Genomic DNA, 26,756 nt, shown 5'->3' with positions numbered 1-26,756 from the left:
TATTCTAAAACAACAGGCGCGGCACCGGGGCTCCTCGCCTCTGTGGTATTGGGGTTAGGATGCACACCTGAGGAGGGTGCGTGCCTAGATCAAATCCCTGCTCTACCAGGCAGCAGCGTGCGGGGTGGGAGAGTACAGCCCCTGTAGCCTATCAAGAGGCCATTTGTGGCCCCCCTTTCTCTTTTAATTAAAGACTCACTTTTGTCCACCACGATCAAGAGACCGGCCCAGCTTGGGGGCAGCCCCCAGGGCACTCCCCTACTCTTTTGAGGCGTGTGAACTGGGGGCTCCAACCTGCTGGGGCGAGTCACTGGTGAGCCATCCCTGTCACAATCCCCTCCCCGCTCCAGGAAGACAGCAGCCTCTTGACAAAGAGCTCGAGTTTGTTCAAGGATGGCCCGCTGCAAAGGACGGTCCCCTAGGAGTAGGGCACAGGAGGGCTAAAGCCGAAATAAGCTACGCAACTTGAGCTCGTCGAAATAGCTTATTTCGCCTTTTGGCGCTGGCTACGCAGCAGCCAGCCCTTGTTGGAGCACTCTTCCTCCCACTTCCCTCACTCCTCGTAAAATGAGGGTTACAGGAGTCAGAGTAAGAAGTCCTCCAGCTCGACATTATTTCGACCTTCTGTTAAAATAACTGCTTGCTGTGTAGACATAGCCTAAGGATTTCCAGCAAGCACTGCACAGGGTCAACCTCCCCACAGTCAAGTCCCAAAACAAACTAAAACAACCAATTATTTAATTAAATGTATTTCTTGTTTCATCACCATAAGATTTCATCATCTAAATTTTACAACGTAACACAGCTATTTTGTAACCATACACTTGACAGTGACAATAAACGTAAGAAAGAGAAAACCCCAAGTAACATTCGAACGGTCCATTCCACAGAAAACACAGCAAGAAGAAAGTAGGAGATCCAAAAGCTTGGGTTTAGTTCTCCTAAGTCTCAGATCTGCACCATTTGCTGAGTCTGAAACATCATCCCTCCACCGGCTCGTAGAAATCCTCAAGGGGAATCCACGCAGACTCTTCCTCTGCTGGGCATCGCTGCTAGACACTCAGCTCCTTGACTGGTCAATCAGTTAGCTACGTCACAAATATACAGATGGAAAGAAAATCCCGTTAGAATACAAGAACAGGGAACAACACAATAGAAATGACTCTTTTCCCATTGATACATTTAAGGAAAAGCTGATGACACGCACTAGCTGAGGAAGTTAACTAGAACAGCATGGCTAAAATCCAAACAACATTCCAAGTGTACACTTAAAACAGAACAAGTTATTTTTCCCTGTGTTATAATGAGCATTGCCCACATTCCCCGCTGGAGGGTTAACAGTATCATTAAGCTGCTGCAAAGTGCTTCAGCGTGAGGGACGACAGCCTGCTCTCTGCTCCTGAGCTCAGCTTCTCCCAGCTCACACAAGACTCGTGGCCCTTAGAAAAGCAGCTGTCCTGCCAGCTTGCCCTCACCTCACGGACTGTAACCCCACCAACCAAGATTGAACCAACTGGAGCAGAGCCCCAAACTCTACACCCGGAACCTTCTGGCACTGAACGTGGTGGTGTTAAATCTGCTCAGCAACAATGATTCAGACCAGGGGTGGGGGCAAGAGAGCCCCTGCGGGCCAGATCCAGACTGCAGAGGCCCTGCCGTCCCCAGGCCAATCAGGGCCCCTTCCCTGAGCCCCCTCATACACGCCAACCCTGACTTGCGCTGCTTGTGTATGTGGGGGTGCAGAAGTCCCATTAAATAAAGTCTGAAAGGACAAGGTTTCATTTCTGCTATTAATCATCTCATCAATTATCAATAATATTAAGCTGTGTATTTTCAGTCATGCAAACGTGCTTTCTTACACGGCTCTTGGTTGACCGCTTGCTCTGAATTTTGATGTTGTTTGAAAAGGTCGCCGACCCGCCGCCGTAAGCTGTTGGAGGGCTGTTCGGCGTTTGGACGCATCTCCTGAGGGGCCCTGAAACACCATTTCAGCATTGGCAGCAATGACTCTGAAGTCCAAGACACATTTCTACGTGGAAAGCTCACTAGTGCACACATGAAGGCAGCTGCTGGGGCCAAATGTCACCCTACAGCAACAACTAGTAGCAGGTAATGTTCTGATGGCTAAAAACAAAAATGGGTTTCGTTTGCTAAAATGGCACTACTACGAGAAAACCGTGGGCCGAGAGAAGAACTTATTTCAGGCAGGAAGTCACCCATATGCCTGGCTATTGTAGCTGCTCTGACAAAACTGGTTTGTTATAAGTAATTCTTCCACTCTGCTCAGCACTTAAGGGCCTCAGCTGAAGTACCGTGTCTACTTCTGGGCAGGGATGTAAATGGTTAACTGGTAAACCAGTAAGTATCACCCTTAGCAGATGATAACTTACAGGTTACGGTTAACAGGCAGACTGGAGCACTCCCAGCCAAAAGGGAGACTACGCCGCCTAACTGCCAAAAGGGGACGTAGAGGGAGAAACGAAGCAAGAAGCCGCTATCTTTTGTGAAGGTCAGGAGTGTGGGAAAACAGAAAAGGGGCGGCATTGCCTACAACAGGGAGACAAGAGAGTGCAAAGGGGAGGAAGGGTAGCAATACTGCAAAATGGGAACTAGCAGTAACAGAGGGAAAAAGCGGGGAAGAGATAGCTACAGCAGCAAAGGACAAAAGGGGCAAGGGGAAGCTATCGTGAGGAAGGGCATGAGGGGCAGCGCACAGAGGGAAGGCGGGAAAGAAAAGCTATACTGCATAACAAGCACAGTAGCAGACACGGAGGAGTGGAGGGGGGCAGCTGTACCTCCCAAAAGGCACCAATGGCAGAAGACGTATGCAGTGAAAACCAGCAGCCTTACCATAATTCTTCTATGCTAGTCCACACCGATTGGGGCATCAATTTCATCAAAGCATGCAGTCCCGGGCACCATGTGTCCTTAAAGATCCTGGACAACTGCAGAGTGCAACCAAACAAAAAAAAAGGCTGAAAATGTTGAATCCCCCACCTACAAGGGAAGACACCCTTGCTTTTGCTCTCTGCAACCAAAGCTGGGCATTATGCAGTAAGAGCTGTACTTTCCACCACCTCTCAGTCAACAAGCACAAGGGAACGCCAGCGGTCATGTTGGGTATCAGACTGCACAGTTGACGCAAGAGGGTGAAGAGGAGGAAGTGGTTGGACACGAGGAGGACAACAGGAAAAGAGGGGAAGACGGAAGGCTTTACTACAGTGACCACTAGGGTGCGGCTTTAAGAGAAACAGAACAGGAAAAGAAAGACAGTGAGAAGAGACAGAAATAAAGACAGGGGCACCTGTAAAATACACAAGAGACTGAGGGGAAGCAGAGAATGAGGTGGGTTGCTGCCTAAAGGGGCAGCCACGTTTACAAGAGGGAGAAAAGGGGTGTTACATGGGGTTCCTACCAAATACAGGGCACTGCGGACAGACGAATAACGGAGCCTAATTTGCCTAAAGGACAGGAGGAAGACAATAATAGGAAGAGAGGGGAAGAGGGAAGGCTTTACTTCAGTGGCTACTAGGGAGCGGCTCTAGGAGAGACAGAACAGGAAAACAAAGATAGTGAGGAAAGACAAAAAGGAAGACAGGGGCACTTGTAGCAGGTAAAGGGTTTGGGCAACTTGGCTCCCTGACTATATCGCAGCTTATAGTGGCCGTTAGGGAACATGGACACCCCTGCGGCGTCATCACCCTCTGTTGCCCCTAATCCCCGTTATGCAGCAGAGCTGCCCCGCCACTCCTCCTGCGCCTTCTCTTTCCCATACCGGGCGTCATGCAGTGTAGCTACCCTTTTCCCCTCTCAGTCTGCGGCCTCATAGACTTTAAGGTCAGAAGGGACCGATATGATCATCTAGTCTGACCCCCTGCACAGTGCAGGCCACAGAGTCTCACCTACGCCTCTTAGAATAATCCTCTCACCTATATCTCAGATATTGAAGCCTTCAAATACTTTGAAGGCCCCAACATGCAGAGAATCCTCCAGCTGTGATCTGTGCCCCATGCTACAGAGGAAGGCGAAAAACCTCCAGGGTCTCTGCCAATCTACCCTGGAGGAAAATTCCTTCCCGACCCCAAATATGGCGATCAGCTAAACCCTGAGCATGTGGGCAAGACTCATCAGCCAGACACCCAGAAAGTTCTCTCTAGTAACTCCTATCATCCCTCCAATGACCTATTTCCCACTGATAATGGCTCCCTGACTATATCGCAGCTTATAGTGGCCGTTAGGGAACATGGACACCTCTGCGGCGTCATCACCCTCTCTTGCCCCTAATCCCCGTTATGCAGCAGAGCTGCCCCGCCACTCCTCCTGCGCCTTCTCTTTCCCATACCGGGCGTCATGCAGTGTAGCTACCCTTTTCCCCTCTCAGTCTGCGGCCTCATAGACTTTAAGGTCAGAAGGGACCGATATGATCATCTAGTCTGACCCCCTGCACAGTGCAGGCCACAGAGTCTCACCTACGCCTCTTAGAATAATCCTCTCACCTATATCTCAGATATTGAAGCCTTCAAATACTTTGAAGGCCCCAACATGCAGAGAATCCTCCAGCTGTGATCTGTGCCCCATGCTACAGAGGAAGGCGAAAAACCTCCAGGGTCTCTGCCAATCTACCCTGGAGGAAAATTCCTTCCCGACCCCAAATATGGCGATCAGCTAAACCCTGAGCATGTGGGCAAGACTCATCAGCCAGACACCCAGAAAGTTCTCTCTAGTAACTCCTATCATCCCTCCAATGACCTATTTCCCACTGATAATGGCTCCCTGACTATATCGCAGCTTATAGTGGCCGTTAGGGAACATGGACACCTCTGCGGCGTCATCACCCTCTGTTGCCCCTAATCCCCGTTATGCAGCAGAGCTGCCCCGCCACTCCTCCTGCGCCTTCTCTTTCCCATACCGGGCGTCATGCAGTGTAGCTACCCTTTTCCCCTCTCAGTCTGCGGCCTCATAGACTTTAAGGTCAGAAGGGACCGATATGATCATCTAGTCTGACCCCCTGCACAGTGCAGGCCACAGAGTCTCACCTACGCCTCTTAGAATAATCCTCTCACCTAGATCTCAGATATTGAAGCCTTCAAATACTTTGAAGGCCCCAACATGCAGAGAATCCTCCAGCTGTGATCTGTGCCCCATGCTACAGAGGAAGGCGAAAAACCTCCAGGGTCTCTGCCAATCTACCCTGGAGGAAAATTCCTTCCCGACCCCAAATATGGCGATCAGCTAAACCCTGAGCATGTGGGCAAGACTCATCAGCCAGACACCCAGAAAGTTCTCTATAGTAACTCCTATCATCCCTCCAATGACCTATTTCCCACAGATAATGGCCCCTACAGCCCGTTGACTCTGAGGAAGGGAAAGGGCAGCTATCCTGCGTAAAGCCCATTACAGGAAACAGAAGGCCCAAGGGGAGCTCGGGGCGGCAACGCTGAAGAGCGGGGAACAGGGCCAGCAGAGAGAAAAGAGGGGAAGGAAGTGGCCCATCTGGTTTAAAAAAAAAAAAAAGAGCTAAGGGGCCAGAGGTGGTGGCGGAAAGGTAGAGAGGGGCAGCTAGATAATACAGAACGAGCATGAGGGGAAAGAGGGACAGAGGGAAAAGAAGGCAGCAACGCCACCAAAGGGGCCGCCCGAGTCAAAGAGGGTTAAAACGGAGACAGAGTAAAGGAAAACAAAGACAAAGACAGAAAGACAGACAGGGGCACCTGTAAAATACACAAAGGCCTGAGGGGAAGCAGAGAGGGAGATGGCTTGCTGAGTAAGGGGCAGCCACGTGTACAGATGGGAGGAAAGGGGTGGTACGTGGAATTTCTACCAAATACCGGGCACTGTGGACAGACGAATAACGGAGACTACTTTGCCTAAAGGACAGGAGGGGGACCACAATAGGGAAGAGGGAAGGCATTACTTCAGTGGCTACTAGGGAGCGGCTCTAGGAGAGACAGAACAGTAAAAGAAAGAGTGAGAAGAGTCAGAAAGACCAAAAGAAAGATAGGGGCACCTGTAGCAGGTTAAGGGTTTGGGCAACGTGGCTCCCTGAGTGGCTCCCTGAGTATATCGCAGCTTCTAGTGGCCGTTAGGGAACATGGACACCCCTGTGGCCTCACCACCCTCTGTTGCCTCTAATCCCCGTTATGCAGCAGAGCTGCCCCGCAACTCCTCCTGCGCCTTCTCTTTCCCATACCGCAAGTCGCGCAGTATAGCTACCCTTTTCCCCTCTCAGTCTGCGGCCCCTACAGCCCGTTGACTCTGAGGAAGGGAAAGGGCAGCTATACTGCGTAAAGCCCATTACAGGAGACAGAAGGCCCAAGGGGAGCTCGGGGCGGCAATGCTGAAGAGCGGGGAACAGGGCCAGCAGAGGGAGAAGAGGCAAAGGAAATGGCCAATCTGGTTAAAAAAAAAAGAGCTCAGGGGCCAAAGGTGGTGGCGGAGAGGTAGAGAGGGGCACCTACATAATGCAGAAAGGGCGTGAGGGGAAGGAGGGAGAGGGGGAAAAGAAGGAAACAAGTCCATCCAAAGGGCCGCCGGAGTGAAAGCGGGTTAAAGTGGAGACAGAGAACAGGAAAAGAAAGAAAGGCCTGAGGGGAAGCAGAGAAGGAGGTGGGTTGCTGCCTGAGGGGCAGCCAAGTGTACAGGAGGGAGAAGAGAGGTGTTACATGGCGTTTCTACCAAATACAGGGCACTGTGGAAAGACCAATTACGAAGCCTATTTTGCCTAAGGGACAGGAGGAGGACGAGAACAGAAAGAGAGGGGAAGACGGAAGGCTTTACTACAGTGACCACTAGGGTGCGGCTTTAGGAGAAACAGAACAAGAAAAGAAAGACGGTGAGAAGAGACAGACAGAAAGACAGGGGCACCTGTAAAATACAGCTAGGCGTGAGGGGAGCAGAGAAGGAGGTGGGTTGGTGCCTAAGGGGCAGCCACGTGTACAGGTGGGAGGAAAGGGGTGATACGTGGAATTTCTACCAAATACTGGGTACTGTGGACAGACGAATAACGGAGATTACTTTGCCTGAAGGACAGGAGGAGGACCACAAGAGGAAGAGAGGGAAGAGGGAAGGCTTTACTTCAGTGGCCACTAGGGAGCGGCTCTAGGAGAGACGGAACAGGAAAACAAAGAGAGTGAGAAGAGACAAAAGGAAAGATAGGGGCACCTGTAGCAGGTAAAGGGTTTGGGCAACGTGGCTCCCTGACTATATCGCAGCTTCTAGTGGCCGTTAGGGAACATGGACACCCCTGTGGCCTCACCACCCTCTGTTGCCTCTAATCCCCGTTATGCAGCAGAGCTGCCCCGCAACTCCTCCTGCGCCTTCTCTTTCCCATACCACGAGTCGCGCAGTATAGCTACCCTTTTCCCCTCTCAGTCTGCGGCCCCTACAGCCCGTTGACTCTGAGGAAGGGAAAGGGCAGCTATACTGCGTAAAGCCCATTACAGGAGACAGAAGACCCAAGGGGAGCTCGAGGCGGCAATGCTGAAGAGCGGGGAACAGGACCAGCAGAGGGAGAAGAGGGGAAGGAAGTGGCCAATCTGGTTAAAAAAAATAGCTCAGGGGCCAGAGGTGGTGGCGGAGAGGTAGAGAGGGGCAGCTACATAATGCAGAAAGGGCGTGAGGGGAAGGAGGGAGAGGGGGAAAAGAAGGCAACAATTCCATCCAAAGGGGCGCCAGAGTGAAAGAGGGTTAAAGCGGAGACAGAGAACAGGAAAAGAAAGAAAGGCCTGAGACGAAGCAGAGAAGGAGGTGGGTTGCTACCTGAGGGGCAGCCACGTGTACAGGAGGGAGAAGAGAGGTGTTACATGGCGTTTCTACCAAATAAAGGGCACTGTGGAAAGACGAATTACGGAGCCTATTTTGCCTAAAGGACAGAAGGAGGACGAGCATAGAAAGAGAGGGGAAGACGGAAGGCTTTACTATAGTGACCACTAGGGTGCGGCTTTAAGAGAAACAGAACAGGAAAAGAAAGACAGTGAGAAGAGACAGAAATAAAGTCAGGGGCACCCGTAAAATACACAAGAGACTGAGGGGAAGCAGAGTATGAGGTGGGTTGCTGCCTAAAGGGGCAGCCACGTTTACAAGAGGGAGAAAAGGGGTGTTACATGGGGTTCCTACCAAATACAGGGCACTGCGGACAGACGAATAACGGAGCCTAATTTGCCTAAAGGACAGGAGGAAGACAATAATAGGAAGAGAGGGGAAGTGGGAAGGCTTTACTTCAGTGGCTACTAGGGAGCGGCTCTAGGAGAGACACAACAGGAAAACAAAGATAGTGAGGAAAGACAAAAAGAAAGACAGAGGCACTTGTAGCAGGTAAAGGGTTTGGGCAACTTGGCTCCCTGACTATATCGCAGCTTGTAGTGGCCGTTAGGGAACATGGACACCCCTGCGGCGTCATCACCCTTTGTTGCCCCTAATCCCCGTTATGCAGCAGAGCTGCCCCGCCACTCCTCCTGTGCCTTCTCTTTCCCAACCTGGGCGTCATGCAGTGTAGCTACCCTTTTCCCCTCTCAGTCTGCGGCCTCATAGACTTTAAGGTCAGAAGGGACCGATATGATCATCTAGTCTGACCCCCTGCACAGTGCAGGCCACAGAGTCTCACCTACGCCTCTTAGAATAATCCTCTCACCTATATCTCAGATATTGAAGCCTTCAAATACTTTGAAGGCCCCAACATGCAGAGAATCCTCCAGCTGTGATCTGTGCCCTATGCTACAGAGGAAGGCGAAAAACCTCCAGGGTCTCTGCCAATCTACCCTGGAGGAAAATTCCTTCCCGACCCCAAATATGGCGATCAGCTAAACCCTGAGCATGTGGGCAAGACTCATCAGCCAGACACCCAGAAAGTTCTCTATAGTAACTCCTATCATCCCTCCAATGACCTATTTCCCACAGATAATGGCCCCTACAGCCCGTTGACTCTGAGGAAGGGAAAGGGCAGCTATCCTGCGTAAAGCCCATTACAGGAGACAGAAAGCCCAAGGGGAGCTCGGGGCGGCAACGCTGAGGAGCGGGGAACAGGGCCAGCAGAGAGAAAAGAGGGGAAGGAAGTGGCCCATCTGGTTTTTTAAAAAAAAAAAGAGCTAAGGGGCCAGAGGTGGTGGCGGAAAGGTAGAGAGGGGCAGCTAGATAATACAGAAAGGGCGTGAGGGGAAAGAGGGACAGAGGGAAAAGAAGGCAGCAACGCCACCAAAGGGGCCGCCCGAGTCAAAGAGGGTTAAAACGGAGACAGAGTAAAGGAAAACAAAGACAAAGACAGAAAGACAGACAGGGGCACCTGTAAAATACAGCTAGGCGTGAGGGGAGCAGAGAAGGAGGTGGGTTGGTGTCTAAGGGGCAGCCTCGTGTACAGGTGGGAGGAAAGGGGTGATACGTGGAATTTCTACCAAATACTGGGTACTGTGGACAGACGAATAACGGAGATTACTTTGCCTGAAGGACAGGAGGAGGACCACAAGAGGAAGAGAGGGAAGAGGGAAGGCTTTACTTCAGTGGCCACTAGGGAGCGGCTCTAGGAGAGACGGAACAGGAAAACAAAGACAGTGAGAAGAGACAAAAGGAAAGATAGGGGCACCTGTAGCAGGTAAAGGGTTTGGGCAACATGGCTCCCTGACTATATCGCAGGTCCTAGTGGCCGTTAGGGAACATGGACACCCCTGTGGCCTCACCACCCTCTGTTGCCTCTAATCCCCGTTATGCAGCAGAGCTGCCCCGCAACTCCTCCTGCGCCTTCTCTTTCCCATACCACGAGTCGCGCAGTATAGCTACCCTTTTCCCCTCTCAGTCTGCGGCCCCTACAGCCCGTTGACTCTGAGGAAGGGAAAGGGCAGCTATACTGCGTAAATCCCATTACAGGAGACAGAAGGCCCAAGGGGAGCTCGGGGCGGCAATGCTGAAGAGCGGGGAACAGGACCAGCAGAGGGAGAAGAGGGGAAAGAAGTGGCCAATCTGGTTAAAAAAAAAGTGCTCAGGGGCCAAAGGTGGTGGCGGAGAGGTAGAGAGGGGCACCTACATAATGCAGAAAGGGCGTGAGGGGAAGGAGGGAGAGGGGGAAAAGAAGGAAACAAGTCCATCCAAAGGGCCGCCGGAGTGAAAGAGGGTTAAAGTGGAGACAGAGAACAGGAAAAGAAAGAAAGGCCTGAGGGGAAGCAGAGAAGGAGGTGGGTTGCTGCCTGAGGGGCAGCCAAGTGTACAGGAGGGAGAAGAGAGGTGTTACATGGCGTTTCTGCCAAATACAGGGCACTGTGGAAAGACCAATTACGGAGCCTATTTTGCCTAAGGGACAGGAGGAGGACGAGAAGAGAAAGAGAGGGGAAGACGGAAGGCTTTACTACAGTGACCACTAGGGTGCGGCTTTAGGAGAAACAGAACAAGAAAAGAAAGACGGTGAGAAGAGACAGACAGAAAGACAGGGGGGCACCTGTAAAATACAGCTAGGCGTGAGGGGAGCAGAGAAGGAGGTGGGTTGGTGCCTAAGGAGCAGCCATGTGTACAGGTGGGAGGAAAGGGGTGATACGTGGAATTTCTACCAAATACTGGGTACTGTGGACAGACGAATAACGGAGATTACTTTGCCTGAAGGACAGGAGGAGGACCACAAGAGGAAGAGAGGGAAGAGGGAAGGCTTTACTTCAGTGGCTACTAGGGAGCGGCTCTAGGAGAGACGGAACAGGAAAACAAAGAGAGTGAGAAGAGACAAAAGGAAAGATAGGGGCACCTGTAGCAGGTAAAGGGTTTGGGCAACGTGGCTCCCTGACTATATCGCAGGTCCTAGTGGCCGTTAGGGAACATGGACACCCCTGTGGCCTCACCACCCTCTGTTGCCTCTAATCCCCGTTATGCAGCAGAGCTGCCCCGCAACTCCTCCTGCGCCTTCTCTTTCCCGTACCGCGAGTCGCGCAGTATAGCTACCCTTTTCCCCTCTCAGTCTGCGGCCCCTACAGCCCGTTGACTCTGAGGAAGGGAAAGGGCAGCTATACTGCGTAAATCCCATTACAGGAGACAGAAGGCCCAAGGGGAGCTCGGGGCGGCAATGCTGAAGAGCGGGGAACAGGACCAGCAGAGGGAGAAGAGGGGAAAGAAGTGGCCAATCTGGTTAAAAAAAAAGTGCTCAGGGGCCAAAGGTGGTGGCGGAGAGGTAGAGAGGGGCACCTACATAATTGAGAAAGGGCGTGAGGGGAAGGAGGGAGAGGGGGAAAAGAAGGAAACAAGTCCATCCAAAGGGCCGCCGGAGTGAAAGAGGGTTAAAGTGGAGACAGAGAACAGGAAAAGAAAGAAAGGCCTGAGGGGAAGCAGAGAAGGAGGTGGGTTGCTGCCTGAGGGGCAGCCAAGTGTACAGGAGGGAGAAGAGAGGTGTTACATGGCGTTTCTGCCAAATACAGGGCACTGTGGAAAGACCAATTACGGAGCCTATTTTGCCTAAGGGACAGGAGGAGGACGAGAAGAGAAAGAGAGGGGAAGACGGAAGGCTTTACTACAGTGACCACTAGGGTGCGGCTTTAGGAGAAACAGAACAAGAAAAGAAAGACGGTGAGAAGAGACAGACAGAAAGACAGGGGGGCACCTGTAAAATACAGCTAGGCGTGAGGGGAGCAGAGAAGGAGGTGGGTTGGTGCCTAAGGAGCAGCCACGTGTACAGGTGGGAGGAAAGGGGTGATACGTGGAATTTCTACCAAATACTGGGTACTGTGGACAGACGAATAACGGAGATTACTTTGCCTGAAGGACAGGAGGAGGACCACAAGAGGAAGAGAGGGAAGAGGGAAGGCTTTACTTCAGTGGCCACTAGGGAGCGGCTCTAGGAGAGACGGAACAGGAAAACAAAGAGAGTGAGAAGAGACAAAAGGAAAGATGGGGCACCTGTAGCAGGTAAAGGGTTTGGGCAACGTGGCTCCCTGACTATATCGCAGCTTCTAGTGGCCGTTAGGGAACATGGACACCCCTGTGGCCTCACCACCCTCTGTTGCCTCTAATCCCCGTTATGCAGCAGAGCTGCCCCGCAACTCCTCCTGCGCCTTCTCTTTCCCGTACCGCGAGTCGCGCACTATAGCTACCCTTTTCCCCTCTCAGTCTGCGGCCCCTACAGCCCGTTGACTCTGAGGAAGGGAAAGGGCAGCTATACTGCGTAAAGCCCATTACAGGAGACAGAAGGCCCAAGGGGAGCTCAGGGCGGCAATGCTGAAGAGCGGGGAACAGGGCCAGCAGAGGGAGAAGAGGGAAAGGAAGTGGCCAATCTGGTTAAAAAAAAGAGCTCAGGGGCCAGAGGTGGTGGCGGAGAGGTAGAGAGGGGCAGCTATGCAATGCAGAAGGAGTGTGAGGGAAAGGAGGGAGAGAGGGAAAAGAAGGCAGCAACGCCGCCAAAGGGGCCGCCGTAGTCAAAGAGGGTGAAAATGGGTGTTCTGCTGCTCTGGGGGTGCCATGGGCTATAAAAAGCGAAAGCAGGGACGGGCAATGTCCAGTACCTAAGTGGCACTGTGGACAGCACAATGTCAAAGACATTTTGCCTAATGGGCACTAGGAGGAGAATAGGAAAAGAGGGGAAGAGAGAAGAAGGCTGTTCTTCACAGTAGCCACTAGGGTGTGGCAGAGCGCAGGAAGCTGAGAGGAATCCTTAAATCTCCTCACACACAGGAAGCACGGGCGAGGTCAATGCCCTAAAAGGCCGTAGGGGAAGAGAAGAGTCAAGGGGTAAACGTGCTGGCTATGCAGGCTAATAGGCAACAGAGGCAGAGGGTGGCAAAGAAAGGCCGAGCAATGTGCTGGGCATTAGGTGCCGGAGAAGATGAAATGCTCAACGCCTCAAGATCCTGAGGTGGAGGAGAGAGATCAAGGGGGAAAAGGCACCAAGGCTGCCTCAGGGGCTCCAGGGGCACAAGAGGATTCCAGGGGGTTAAGCGGCCCTGGTGGGCGCTAGGGCAGCAGAGAGATAAAGCAGGGACAGGGCACTCCTAACACCTAAGAGGCGCTGTGGATAGACCAATAATGGTGCCCACTATGCCTAATGGGCACGAGGAGCTCAATAGGAAAAGAGGGGAAGAGGGAAGGCCGTACTTCTCTGTGGCCACGACGGAGCATCTCTAGGGGACAGAGTGGAGAAAGAGAAAGACAATGGGAAAAGACCAAAAAAGATAGGGGCAACCTGTAAATTGCACAAAGACCTGCGGGGAAGCAGAGAGGGAGGTGGGAGAAAAGGGAACAAGGCTGCCTAAGGGGCAGGCAAGGTGTAGAGGAGGGATTAGGGACATCAAGGAGCTCTGGGGTGGTTAACGACCGGAAAGGTCGTAGGGGGAGGAGTGGAAGAAAGGGTTGGCTATGGAGGCTAACGGGTAATAGATACAGAAGCAGGCAAAGAAAGAGCAACCGAGTGGCTGGGCTTTCTAATGGGGTCTATAGAGTAGGGAAGAGAGAGAGAAAGAAAGAGAAAAACACTTATATAATGTACGAAGGGCCTAAGGGGAAGCAGAGAGAGGGGGAAGGCGGCAGTAAAGCCGCGTAAGACGTCGCCAGGCTCCAAAGGTTATAATGGGTTTATGCTGACCTGGGGGGCACTATGGGCCATGGAGAGTGAAAGCAGCAACAGAGCATGTCTAGTACTTTATTGACATTTTGTGGAGAACACCATGTGTAAGAGAAAAGGGCGTCCATTTTCCCTAATGGACAGTAGGAGGAGAAGAGAGGCTATGCTTCACTAGGGCCACTAGAGTGAAGCTGAGAGCAACAAGGCTACTGGGGTGCTTATATCATCTCAGAAAGACTAGAGAGCTGAGGATCAAGGACGGATGTGGCAGGAGAGGAGGCAAGTGTGGAGAGGAGAGGTTATGGAGCATAATGGGCAATACGGGCAGAAGAATGCGCAGAGAGGAACAAAATCCCTGACCTGTATAATAGGCACCAGAGAAATCGAAGGTATAGGGGGGAATCTAAGTAATTCAGGAAAGGCCTGAGGGAAAGGAGAGAGCAAAGGGGGAAAAGGACGCAATCTATAATACAGAGGGAGAAAGGAGGCGGAGGGGAAACGTGGCTGCCATATTTTATGAAAGGCATCAAGGTTAGCAAACAATCAAGGGGGAGAGCGGTGGCTAAACTGCTTCACATGCAATAAGTGTAAATAGAGACGGAAAAAGGGAAAATACAGCAATACTGCAAAATGAGCACTAAGAGTAAGGAATGGGGGAAGGAAGAGACATACCGAATAATGGGTGCTACGTGCTATAGAGGGAATAAAGTGGGAACATGGGGAAAGGGATGGCAGGAGCAGCAGAGGGTGGTTAAAAGGAATAAGCGGCAGTTACGCAGTGGAAGGGTATGAGAGCCAGCAAAAAGGGAAAATGGGAAAGGAGAAGCTACACTGCATGCCTGAATAAAGGGACAAGAGAGGAAGAGGGAAAGGGTGGCAACATCCTATTACAGACACTATAGGTAGCAAATGCCATAGAGTGGAAGGGGCATCAAATGGGCACAAATGGCAGGAAGAGTGAGGAAGGATAAGGGAAGCCTTACCACAATTCTTCTGCTGTTGTCCACAGTGATTATGCGCCAATTCCATTATCGCCTTAAGTTCTGGGAATCACGTTCCATCTTAAGAAACTGCAGGAAGCCCGGAGAAGAAGAAAACTGGCTGAAAATCTAGAAATGAGCACCTATGCAGAAAGAAGGGACTACAAGCACAATGGACACAAGGAGCAACAGACAGGCAAGGGGGAAAGAGACATCTACATTTTGTAAGAGGTAGCAGGGGCACGAGAGGATCACAAGAACCAATTATGCTGCCCTGATGGGCACTAGGAGCAGTGGAAAGTGAAAGAGGGGGAAAAGGCACTTCTATTGCATGAAAGGCACCTCTGAGGGCAGGAAAGGGAAAGGGAAAGGGTCGGCTATTCCCGCATAATGGACACTAGAGGGAGGACAGGGCAGAAGGAAGGTCATGCTTCACAATGGCCAGCAGGGGACAGCACTGTTTGAGAAGGGGAGGTTTCGCTAACACTGCCTAATGGCAAAGGGAGAAAATGGCGGCTACACTGAACAAAGTCCACTGAGGCAACAGAGGGCGAGGAGCTGAAAAGTAGGCTGTGCGGAATAATGCCCACTGGAGAAAGCAAAGGAAGAAAGGGGGCGGAGAGACAGGGAGAGACAGCTACATGGAAAGAAGGATATATGAGGACAGGCACAGTGTAAAGCGGAGAAGGCTAGGCTGCAAAACATGCACTAGGGATATGCAGACAGCGAGAAGGAGAGGAAGAGCCAGCAGACGGTAAAAGTACTGCGAATCCACACAATGGGCACTAGAAGTAGCTGACTCAGGAGGGGAAAGGATGCCTAAACTGCACAGTGAGGAAGAAAATGAGGAAGGAGGGAGTATATGTTCCATGGACACTAGGGGCAAGAGAGAGGAAAGGGGGAAAAGGATGTTTACGCTTCGAAAAAGGTACCGGAGACAGGAGAGGATTACTACAGAGATTTATGGTGACTTGGAGGACACTTGGGGACAACGGGGGCATTGGAGGAAGCATAGGAAGAAAGGAGCGGAGAGGCAGGGAGAGACACCTACAAGAGACGAAGGACACGAGGACAGGCACATAACGGGGAGGAGGAGCAAAGGACTGCAGAGACAGAAAGGGACGCTTATACAGTTCAAGGGGAAATCAAGGCCACAGAGGGGAAAGTGGGGAAAAGAGTTGCCAGAGTTTTTAACGGACACTAGAGAGAGCCAAGCGTGAAAGGGAGGAGAGGCAGGTAGACTGGACGAAGCACAGGAGGGCCAGGAGTTGGCCAAGGGAGAAAAGGGCGGATACAGGGAACAACATGCCCTGGAGGCAACAGAGGGGGAGGAGGGCAAAAGCTGGCTAGGCAGAGTAACGCCCATTGGAGGAAGCATAGGAAGAAAGGAGCGGAGGGACAGTGCAAGACAACTACAAGAGACGAAGGACACGAGGACAGGCACATAACGGGGAGGAGGAGCAAAGGACTGCAGAGACAGAAAGGGACGCTTATACAGTTCAAGGGGAAATCAAGGCAACAGAGGGGAAAGCGGGGAAAAGAACCGCCAGAGTTCGCGACGGACACTAGAGAGCGCCGAGTCGTGACGCACAGGAAGAAAGGGGGGGGGGTGAAGGGAAGGGCAAGGAGAGTCTATAGGGACCTTTATGCTGCCTTAAGGGGGCACTTGGGGCAGCCCTACGTGAGAAGTTCTGTTTCTAATGCCTAAGAGGTACCACTGAGGGCAGAGAAGTGCAAAAGGGAGGCCTACCCTGCATAATGGACACTAAAGAGGCTGGGGCAGGGATTTGGGGGGAGAGGAAGGGTTTACCTCACTCTGGCCACTAGGTGGGGCACCGCTGGAGAAGGGACGGGTCACTTACACTCCCCAATGGACACTAGGGGCAGCAGAGAGTTAAGAAGGGGAAAGTCTCCCACAGTACGCTGCTGCTCCCAGTGCCCACTAAGCTCCATCGCCCACCGCCTAAGTCCCTCTCCAGGGCATTCTGGCTGTTAGGCAGTACATCTGCCTTTTCCCCTCCTCAGAGCCAACGAGCATTAGAGCTAGCAGAGGGAGGAGGGGAAAGAAGCCGTTCTAATGCCTAAGAGGCACCACTCAGGGCAGAAAACTGAAAGGGGAACGGGCGTCATTCCCCCACAATGGGCGCTAGCAGAAGGAGGGGGGGGGCAGAAGGCCATGCGGCACAGCGGCCAGTAGGGGGCGGCACTGGTTGGAAAAGGCAAGGGGTCACTTATGCTATCTAATGGACAATAGAGGCAGCAGAGAATTCAAGAGGGAGAAGACTCCCCCTCCCACCTGCTTCTAGTGTCCCCTGGGCACAGAGACCCCTCCCTCCTCCTCCTCCTCCTCCCTTTCACCCTCTCCATGCTGTAGTGGGCGATATGCAGTACAGCTGCCCTGTCCCCTCCTCAGAGTCAACGGGCAGTAGGGGCGGCAGACTGAGGAGGCGAACAGGCCGCTAAACTACATTAGAACACCGACTAGGGCACGCAGAGGATCAAAGGGCAGCGAGGGAGGTTAGGCTGAATAACAGGCAACAGATTCTTAAGCGAGAAAAGAGGGAAAAAGGAGGGCCCATATTTCATAACGGGCACAGGGGCAAAAAGGGGGCAGCTATATTGCAAAAAGGGCAGAGGGGCAGCAGAGAGTGAAGGGGGACAAAGGACGACTATACCACGCTACACCAACTAAAGGGAGAGGGAGAGCGGGAGGGAGAGGGAGAACAAGTGGAGACAGGGGACCTTATGTTACACCTCACCAAGTCTAAGTATGGCTCAAAGCAAAGTAGAAAAAAGGGGGGTTACAGGCCTAATGGATCATGAGGGCAGGAGAGGGAGAAAGGGGTGGCTATACTGACTAAGAGGATTTAGGGGCACCAGTAGAGGGAACAGGCAGCTTTCCTACATAACGGGGAGGAGGGGCAAAAACTGAGCAGACAGAAGGGGACGCTTATACAGTTCAAGGGGAAATCAAGGCCACAGAGGGGAAAGTGGGGAAAAGAGTTGCCAGAGTTTTTAACGGACACTAGAGAGAGCCAAGCGTGAAAGGGAGGAGAGGCAGGTAGACTGGACGAAGCACAGGAGGGCCAGGAGTTGGCCAAGGGAGAAAAGGGCGGATACAGGGAACAACATGCCCTGGAGGCAACAGAGGGGGAGGAGGGCAAAAGCTGGCTAGGCAGAGTAACGCCCATTGGAGGAAGCATAGGAAGAAAGGAGCGGAGGGACAGTGCAAGACAACTACAAGAGACGAAGGACACGAGGACAGGCACATAACGGGGAGGAGGAGCAAAGGACTGCAGAGACAGAAAGGGACGCTTATACAGTTCAAGGGGAAATCAAGGCAACAGAGGGGAAAGCGGGGAAAAGAACCGCCAGAGTTCGCGACGGACACTAGAGAGCGCCGAGTCGTGACGCACAGGAAGAAAGGGGGGGTGAAGGGAAGGGCAAGGAGAGTCTATAGGGACCTTTATGCTGCCTTAAGGCGGCACTTGGGGCAGCCCTACGTGAGAAGTTCTGTTTCTAATGCCTAAGAGGTACCACTGAGGGCAGAGAAGTGCAAAAGGGAGGCCTATCCTGCATAATGGACACTAAAGAGGCTGGGGCAGGGATTTGGGGGGAGAGGAAGGGTTTACCTCACTCTGGCCACTAGGTGGGGCACCGCTGGAGAAGGGACGGGTCACTTACACTCCCCAATGGACACTAGGGGCAGCAGAGAGTTAAGAAGGGGAAAGTCTCCCACAGTACGCTGCTGCTCCCAGTGCCCACTAAGCTCCATCGCCCACCGCCTAAGTCCCTCTCCAGGGCATTCTGGCTGTTAGGCAGTACATCTGCCTTTTCCCCTCCTCAGAGCCAACGAGCATTAGAGCTAGCAGAGGGAGGAGGGGAAAGAAGCCGTTCTAATGCCTAAGAGGCACCACTCAGGGCAGAAAACTGAAAGGGGAACGGGCGTCATTCCCCCACAATGGGCGCTAGCAGAAGGAGGGGGGGGGCAGAAGGCCATGCGGCACAGCGGCCAGTAGGGGGCGGCACTGGTTGGAAAAGGCAAGGGGTCACTTATGCTATCTAATGGACAATAGAGGCAGCAGAGAATTCAAGAGGGAGAAGACTCCCCCTCCCACCTGCTTCTAGTGTCCCCTGGGCACAGAGACCCCTCCCTCCTCCTCCTCCTCCTCCCTTTCACCCTCTCCATGCTGTAGTGGGCGATATGCAGTACAGCTGCCCTGTCCCCTCCTCAGAGTCAACGGGCAGTAGGGGCGGCAGACTGAGGAGGCGAACAGGCCGCTAAACTACATTAGAACACCGACTAGGGCACGCAGAGGATCAAAGGGCAGCGAGGGAGGTTAGGCTGAATAACAGGCAACAGATTCTTAAGCGAGAAAAGAGGGAAAAGGAGGGCCCATATTTCATAACGGGCACAGGGGCAAAAAGGGGGCAGCTATATTGCAAAAAGGGCAGAGGGGCAGCAGAGAGTGAAGGGGGACAAAGGACGACTATACCACGCTACACCAACTAAAGGGAGAGGGAGAGCGGGAGGGAGAGGGAGAACAAGTGGAGACAGGGGACCTTACGTTACACCTCACCAAGTCTAAGTATGGCTCAAAGCAAAGTAGAAAAAAGGGGGGTTACAGGCCTAATGGATCATGAGGGCAGGAGAGGGAGAAAGGGGTGGCTATACTGACTAAGAGGATTTAGGGGCACCAGTAGAGGGAACAGGCAGCTTTCCTACATAACGGGGAGGAGGGGCAAAAACTGAGCAGACAGAAGGGGACGCTTATACAGTTCAAGGGGAAATCAAGGCCACAGAGGGGAAAGTGGGGAAAAGAGTTGCCAGAGTTTTTAACGGACACTAGAGAGAGCCAAGCGTGAAAGGGAGGAGAGGCAGGTAGACTGGACGAAGCACAGGAGGGCCAGGAGTTGGCCAAGGGAGAAAAGGGCGGATACAGGGAACAACATGCCCTGGAGGCAACAGAGGGGGAGGAGGGCAAAAGCAGGTTAGGCAGAGTAACGCCCATTGGAGGAAGCATAGGAAGAAAGGAGCGGAGGGACAGTGCAAGACAACTACAAGAGACGAAGGACACGAGGACAGGCACATAACGGGGAGGAGGAGCAAAGGACTGCAGACACAGAAAGGGACGCTTATACAGTTCAAGGGGAAATCAAGGCAACAGAGGGGAAAGCGGGGAAAAGAACCGCCAGAGTTCGCGACGGACACTAGAGAGCGCCGAGTCGTGACGCACAGGAAGAAAGGGGGGGGGGTGAAGGGAAGGGCAAGGAGAGTCTATAGGGACCTTTATGCTGCCTTAAGGGGGCACTTGGGGCAGCCCTACGTGAGAAGTTCTGTTTCTAATGCCTAAGAGGTACCACTGAGGGCAGAGAAGAGCAAAAGGGAGGCCTACCCTGCATAATGGACACTAAAGAGGCTGGGGCAGGGATTTGGGGGGAGAGGAAGGGTTTACCTCACTCTGGCCACTAGGTGGGGCACCGCTGGAGAAGGGACGGGTCACTTACACTCCCCAATGGACACTAGGGGCAGCAGAGAGTTAAGAAGGGGAAAGTCTCCCACAGTACGCTGCTGCTCCCAGTGCCCACTAAGCTCCATCGCCCACCGCCTAAGTCCCTCTCCAGGGCATTCTGGCTGTTAGGCAGTACATCTGCCTTTTCCCCTCCTCAGAGCCAACGAGCATTAGAGCTAGCAGAGGGAGGAGGGGAAAGAAGCCGTTCTAATGCCTAAGAGGCACCACTCAGGGCAGAAAACTGAAAGGGGAACGGGCGTCATTCCCCCACAATGGGCGCTAGCAGAAGGAGGGGGGGGGGCAGAAGGCCATGCGGCACAGCGGCCAGTAGGGGGCGGCACTGGTTGGAAAAGGCAAGGGGTCACTTATGCTATCTAATGGACACTAGAGGCAGCAGAGAGTTCAAGAGGGAGAAGACTCCCCCTCCCACCTGCTTCTAGTGTCCCCTGGGCACAGAGACCCCTCCCCTCCTCCTCCTCCTCCCTTTCACCCTCTCCATGCTGTAGTGGGCGATATGCAGTACAGCTGCCCTGTCCCCTCCTCAGAGTCAACGGGCAGTAGGGGCGGCAGACTGAGGAGGCGAACAGGCCGCTAAACTACATTAGAACACCGACTAGGGCACGCAGAGGATCAAAGGGCAGCGAGGGAGGTTAGGCTGAATAACAGGCAACAGATTCTTAAGCGAGAAAAGAGGGAAAAGGAGGGCCCATATTTCATAACGGGCACAGGGGCAAAAAGGGGGCAGCTATATTGCAAAAAGGGCAGAGGGGCAGCAGAGAGTGAAGGGGGACAAAGGACGACTATACCACGCTACACCAACTAAAGGGAGAGGGAGAGCGGGAGGGAGAGGGAGAACAAGTGGAGACAGGGGACCTTACGTTACACCTCACCAAGTCTAAGTATGGCTCAAAGCAAAGTAGAAAAAAGGGGGGTTACAGGCCTAATGGATCATGAGGGCAGGAGAGGGAGAAAGGGGTGGCTATACTGACTAAGAGGATTTAGGGGCACCAGTAGAGGAAACAGGCAGCTTTCCTACATAACGGGGAGGAGGGGCAAAAACTGAGCAGACAGAAGGGGACGCTTATACAGTTCAAGGGGAAATCAAGGCCACAGAGGGGAAAGTGGGGAAAAGAGTTGCCAGAGTTTTTAACGGACACTAGAGAGAGCCAAGCGTGAAAGGGAGGAGAGGCAGGTAGACTGGACGAAGCACAGGAGGGCCAGGAGTTGGCCAAGGGAGAAAAGGGCGGATACAGGGAACAACATGCCCTGGAGGCAACAGAGGGGGAGGAGGGCAAAAGCAGGTTAGGCAGAGTAACGCCCATTGGAGGAAGCATAGGAAGAAAGGAGCGGAGGGACAGTGCAAGACAACTACAAGAGACGAAGGACACGAGGACAGGCACATAACGGGGAGGAGGAGCAAAGGACTGCAGAGACAGAAAGGGACGCTTATACAGTTCAAGGGGAAATCAAGGCAACAGAGGGGAAAGCGGGGAAAAGAACCGCCAGAGTTCGCGACGGACACTAGAGAGCGCCGAGTCGTGACGCACAGGAAGAAGGGGGGGGGTGAAGGGAAGGGCAAGGAGAGTCTATAGGGACCTTTATGCTGCCTTAAGGGGGCACTTGGGGCAGCCCTACGTGAGAAGTTCTGTTTCTAATGCCTAAGAGGTACCACTGAGGGCAGAGAAGAGCAAAAGGGAGGCCTACCCTGCATAATGGACACTAAAGAGGCTGGGGCAGGGATTTGGGGGGAGAGGAAGGGTTTACCTCACTCTGGCCACTAGGTGGGGCACCGCTGGAGAAGGGACGGGTCACTTACACTCCCCAATGGACACTAGGGGCAGCAGAGAGTTAAGAAGGGGAAAGTCTCCCACAGTACGCTGCTGCTCCCAGTGCCCACTAAGCTCCATCGCCCACCGCCTAAGTCCCTCTCCAGGGCATTCTGGCTGTTAGGCAGTACATCTGCCTTTTCCCCTCCTCAGAGCCAACGAGCATTAGAGCTAGCAGAGGGAGGAGGGGAAAGAAGCCGTTCTAATGCCTAAGAGGCACCACTCAGGGCAGAAAACTGAAAGGGGAACGGGCGTCATTCCCCCACAATGGGCGCTAGCAGAAGGAGGGGGGGGGGCAGAAGGCCATGCGGCACAGCGGCCAGTAGGGGGCGGCACTGGTTGGAAAAGGCAAGGGGTCACTTATGCTACCAATTGGACACTAGAGGCAGCAGAGAGTTCAAGAGGGAGAAGACTCCCCCTCCCACCTGCTTCTAGTGTCCCCTGGGCACAGAGACCCCTCCCCTCCTCCTCCTCCTCCCTTTCACCCTCTCCATGCTGTAGTGGGCGATATGCAGTACAGCTGCCCTGTCCCCTCCTCAGAGTCAACGGGCAGTAGGGGCGGCAGACTGAGGAGGCGAACAGGCCGCTAAACTACATTAGAACACCGACTAGGGCACGCAGAGGATCAAAGGGCAGCGAGGGAGGTTAGGCTGAATAACAGGCAACAGATTCTTAAGCGAGAAAAGAGGGAAAAGGAGGGCCCATATTTCATAACGGGCACAGGGGCAAAAAGGGGGCAGCTATATTGCAAAAAGGGCAGAGGGGCAGCAGAGAGTGAAGGGGGACAAAGGACGACTATACCACGCTACACCAACTAAAGGGAGAGGGAGAGCGGGAGGGAGAGGGAGAACAAGTGGAGACAGGGGACCTTACGTTACACCTCACCAAGTCTAAGTATGGCTCAAAGCAAAGTAGAAAAAAGGGGGGTTACAGGCCTAATGGATCATGAGGGCAGGAGAGGGAGAAAGGGGTGGCTATACTGACTAAGAGGCTTTAGGGGCACCAGTAGAGAAAACAGGCAGCTTTCCTACATAACGGGGAGGAGGGGCAAAAACTGAGCAGACAGAAGGGGACGCTTATACAGTTCAAGGGGAAATCAAGGCCACAGAGGGGAAAGTGGGGAAAAGAGTTGCCAGAGTTTTTAACGGACACTAGAGAGAGCCAAGCGTGAAAGGGAGGAGAGGCAGGTAGACTGGACGAAGCACAGGAGGGCCAGGAGTTGGCCAAGGGAGAAAAGGGCGGATACAGGGAACAACATGCCCTGGAGGCAACAGAGGGGGAGGAGGGCAAAAGCAGGCTAGGCAGAGTAACGCCCATTGGAGGAAGCATAGGAAGAAAGGAGCGGAGGGACAGTGCAAGACAACTACAAGAGACGAAGGACACGAGGACAGGCACATAACGGGGAGGAGGAGCAAAGGACTGCAGACACAGAAAGGGACGCTTATACAGTTCAAGGGGAAATCAAGGCAACAGAGGGGAAAGCGGGGAAAAGAACCGCCAGAGTTCGCGACGGACACTAGAGAGCGCCGAGTCGTGACGCACAGGAAAGGGGGGGGGGTGAAGGGAAGGGCAAGGAGGGTCTATAGGGACCTTTATGCTGCCTTAAGGGGGCACTTGGGGCAGCCCTACATGAGAAGTTCTGTTTCTAATGCCTAAGAGGTACCACTGAGGGCAGAGAAGTGCAAAAGGGAGGCCTGCCCTGCATAATGGACACTAAAGAGGCTGGGGCAGGGATTTGGGGGGAGAGGAAGGGTTTACCTCACTCTGGCCACTAGGTGGGGCACCGCTGGAGAAGGGACGGGTCACTTACACTCCCCAATGGACACTAGGGGCAGCAGAGAGTTAAGAAGGGGAAAGTCTCCCACAGTACGCTGCTGCTCCCAGTGCCCACTAAGCTCCATCGCCCACCGCCTAAGTCCCTCTCCAGGGCATTCTGGCTGTTAGGCAGTACATCTGCCTTTTCCCCTCCTCAGAGCCAACGAGCATTAGAGCTAGCAGTGGGAGGAGGGGAAAGAAGCCGTTCTAATGCCTAAGAGGCACCACTCAGGGCAGAAAACTGAAAGGGGAACGGGCGTCATTCCCCCACAATGGGCGCTAGGAGAAGGGGGGGGGGGCAGAAGGCCATGCGGCACAGCGGCCAGTAGGGGGCGGCACTGGTTGGAAAAGGCAAGGGGTCACTTATGCTACCTAATGGACACTAGAGGCAGCAGAGAGTTCAAGAGGGAGAAGACTCCCCCTCCCACCTGCTTCTAGTGTCCCCTGGGCACAGAGACCCCTCCCCTCCTCCTCCTCCTCCTCCTCCCTTTCACCCTCTCCATGCTGTCGTGGGCGATATGCAGTACAGCTGCCCTGTCCCCTCCTCAGAGTCAACGGGCAGTAGGGGCGGCAGACTGAGGAGGAGAACAGGACGCTAAACTACATTAGTGAGACAAGCAGCAAATATGCTGCACAGCCTGCACTAACTAGAAAGCAGAGACTGAGGCGCTCCAAAGTCAGGCTACGCTGCCTAACACCCAATGCAGCATGAAAACGGTGAAAGGGGGGGAAGTGACAGTTAGGTTTGCGAAGAGCATGAAGATCAGCCAATGGGAACATAATAAAGGGGTTGCTAAATTGCCTAATGTGCTATAGGAAGAAGCAGAGACGGAAAAGTGCGGAAAGGGTAGCAATACTGCAAAACAGTCATAGAGTGAAAGGAAGGAAAGGTCCTACTAACAGGCACTGTAGGAGATAAATGGAAAAGGCGAGGAAAGGGGTGGCTACAGCTCCTAACGACACAAACAGTAGGAAAGGGTTAAAGGTGCAAGGGACAGCTATACTGAAGAAGGACGTGAGAAGTAGAAAGGGAAGGTGGCAAAGGAGCAGTTAAACCGCATAATGAGCGAGAGGGAATGAAAGGGGGAACAGAGTGGCTACATCCTATAACAGCGGCATCAGGGACAGCAGACATTGAGGAGCGGAAAGGAGAAGCTATACCTTCTGAAGGTCATAAATGGCAGAAGATATAAGGGAAGACAAGCAGCGCCTTACCCATAATTCTTCAGTTCGAGACCACAGTGATCCAGGGTCAGAAGATCTAGAAAACAGCACCTGGGAGAAAACACTGGGGAAAAAACTGGGTTAGTAACTCTGTAGAACAAATACTGAAAAGATGGCTAATGAGAGGTATTCTGCATTAACAGGCACTAGGAGGAGCAATGGCTAGCGGCCAGTGACACCAATATGGCTTAACAGTCACAGGCCCGCAGGGTAAGGAGGAGCAGAGGGACGCCGCAGTCTCCCCCCCCACCAACCTCCAGGCCCGCCGGGTAAGGAGGAGCAGAGGGACGCCGCAGGCCCCCCCACCAACCTCCAGGCCCGCCGGGTAAGGAGGAGCAGAGGGACGCCCGCAGGCCCCCCCCCACCAACCTCCAGGCCCGCCGGGTAAGGAGGAGCAGAGGGACGCCCGCAGGCCCCCCCCCACCAACCTCCAGGCCCGCCGGGTAAGGAGGAGCAGAGGGACGCCCGCAGGCCCCCCCCACCACCCTCCAGGCCCGCCGGGTAAGAAGGAGCAGAGGGACGCCCGCAGGCCCCCCCCCACCAACCTCCAGGCCCGCCGGGTAAGGAGGAGCAGAGGGATGCCCGCAGGCCCCCCCCCACCAACCTCCAGGCCCGCCGGGTAAGGAGGAGCAGAGGGACGCCGCAGGCCCCCCCCCACCAGCCTCCAGGCCCGCCGGGTAAGGAGGAGCAGAGGGACGCCGCAGGCCCCCCCCCACCAGCCTCCAGGCCCACCGGGTAAGGAGGAGCAGAGGGATGCCCGCAGGCTCCCCCCCACCAACCTCCAGGCCTGCCGGGTAAGGAGGAGCAGAGGGACGCCCGCAGGCCCCCCCCCACCAGCCTCCAGGCCGCCGGGTAAGGAGGAGCAGAGGGACACCCGCAGCCCCCCCCCCCCAACCTCCAGGCCGCCGGGTAAGGAGGAGCAGAGGGACACCCGCAGGCCCCCCCCCCCCCCCAACCTCCAGGCCGCCGGGTAAGGAGGAGCAGAGGGACACCCGCAGCCCCCCCCCCCCAACCTCCAGGCCGCCGGGTAAGGAGGAGCAGAGGGACGCCCGCAGGCCCCCCCCCCACCAACCTCCAGGCCGCCGGGTAAGGAGGAGCAGAGGGACGCCCGCAGCCCCCCCCCCCACCAACCTCCAGGCCGCCGGGTAAGGAGGAGCAGAGGGACGCCCGCAGCCCCCCCCCCCACCAACCTCCAGGCCGCCGGGTAAGGAGGAGCAGAGGGACACCCGCAGCCCCCCCCCCCAACCTCCAGGCCGCCGGGTAAGGAGGAGCAGAGGGACGCCCGCAGCCCGCCCCCCCCTCCAGGCCCGCCGGATAAGGAGGAGCAGAGGGACGCTGTAGACCCCCCCCTCCACCCAATGTCCAGTCCCAGGGCTGGCCAGGATCCGGGGCGGAGCGTGGCCGAGCCAGGCCTGGGGCGGGGCCGGGATCCGGGGCGAAGCGGGGCGTGTCGGAGGCAGGCCCCGGGCGGGGCCGGGATCCGGGCCGGGGCGTGGCGGGGCGGGGCCGGGATCCGGGCCGGGGCGCGGCCTGACCCGGATCCGGGCCGGGGCGCGGCCTGACCCCGGGCGGGGCCGGGATCCGGGCCGGGGCGTGGCGGGGCGGGGCGGAGCCAGGGTCGAGCTGGGAATACTCACGGAACAGCTGTGTGGGAATGGCAGCTTCGGAGTCTCCGCTACTTTCCAGAAAGTTTTCACCTTTCGGACCTCTCCAGTCGCCGTCCTTCCGCTTCTGGATCCCACCGGCAAATGGCGGGCTGGGCGTCTTCGGCCTCTTTTTATATGGACGTTCTACGCTCTGATTGGCTACTTTTCCCGGAAGTGTGTCTCTCTTTGGATGACTATCCCTCTGCCTCTTTCTGATTGGCTGATTCGCACAAACA

General features: G+C 54.3%; 1 long non-coding RNA gene across 1 annotated transcript; it reads right to left on the bottom strand.

The window, feature by feature from the left end:
* Positions 1 to 733: 733 nt before the first annotated feature.
* LOC149524329 (uncharacterized) lies at positions 734 to 26,667 on the bottom strand. The gene is made up of 6 exons (XR_016349654.1): positions 26,512 to 26,667; positions 24,866 to 24,938; positions 14,500 to 14,586; positions 2,851 to 2,945; positions 1,860 to 1,975; positions 734 to 1,088 (listed from the first exon to the last, which is right to left on the bottom strand). It is a non-coding gene; the product is annotated as an uncharacterized LOC149524329 (long non-coding RNA).
* Between the last annotated feature and the right edge of the window lie 89 nt (positions 26,668 to 26,756).

This window comes from Pelodiscus sinensis, chromosome 5 (assembly GCF_052426305.1).
Source record: "Pelodiscus sinensis isolate ZL-2025 chromosome 5, ASM5242630v1, whole genome shotgun sequence".
In the NCBI taxonomy this organism is placed as follows: Eukaryota; Metazoa; Chordata; order Testudines; family Trionychidae; genus Pelodiscus; species Pelodiscus sinensis.
The sequence above is the reverse complement of the archived record's forward strand: the minus strand, read 5'-3'. Positions and strand labels throughout refer to the sequence as shown.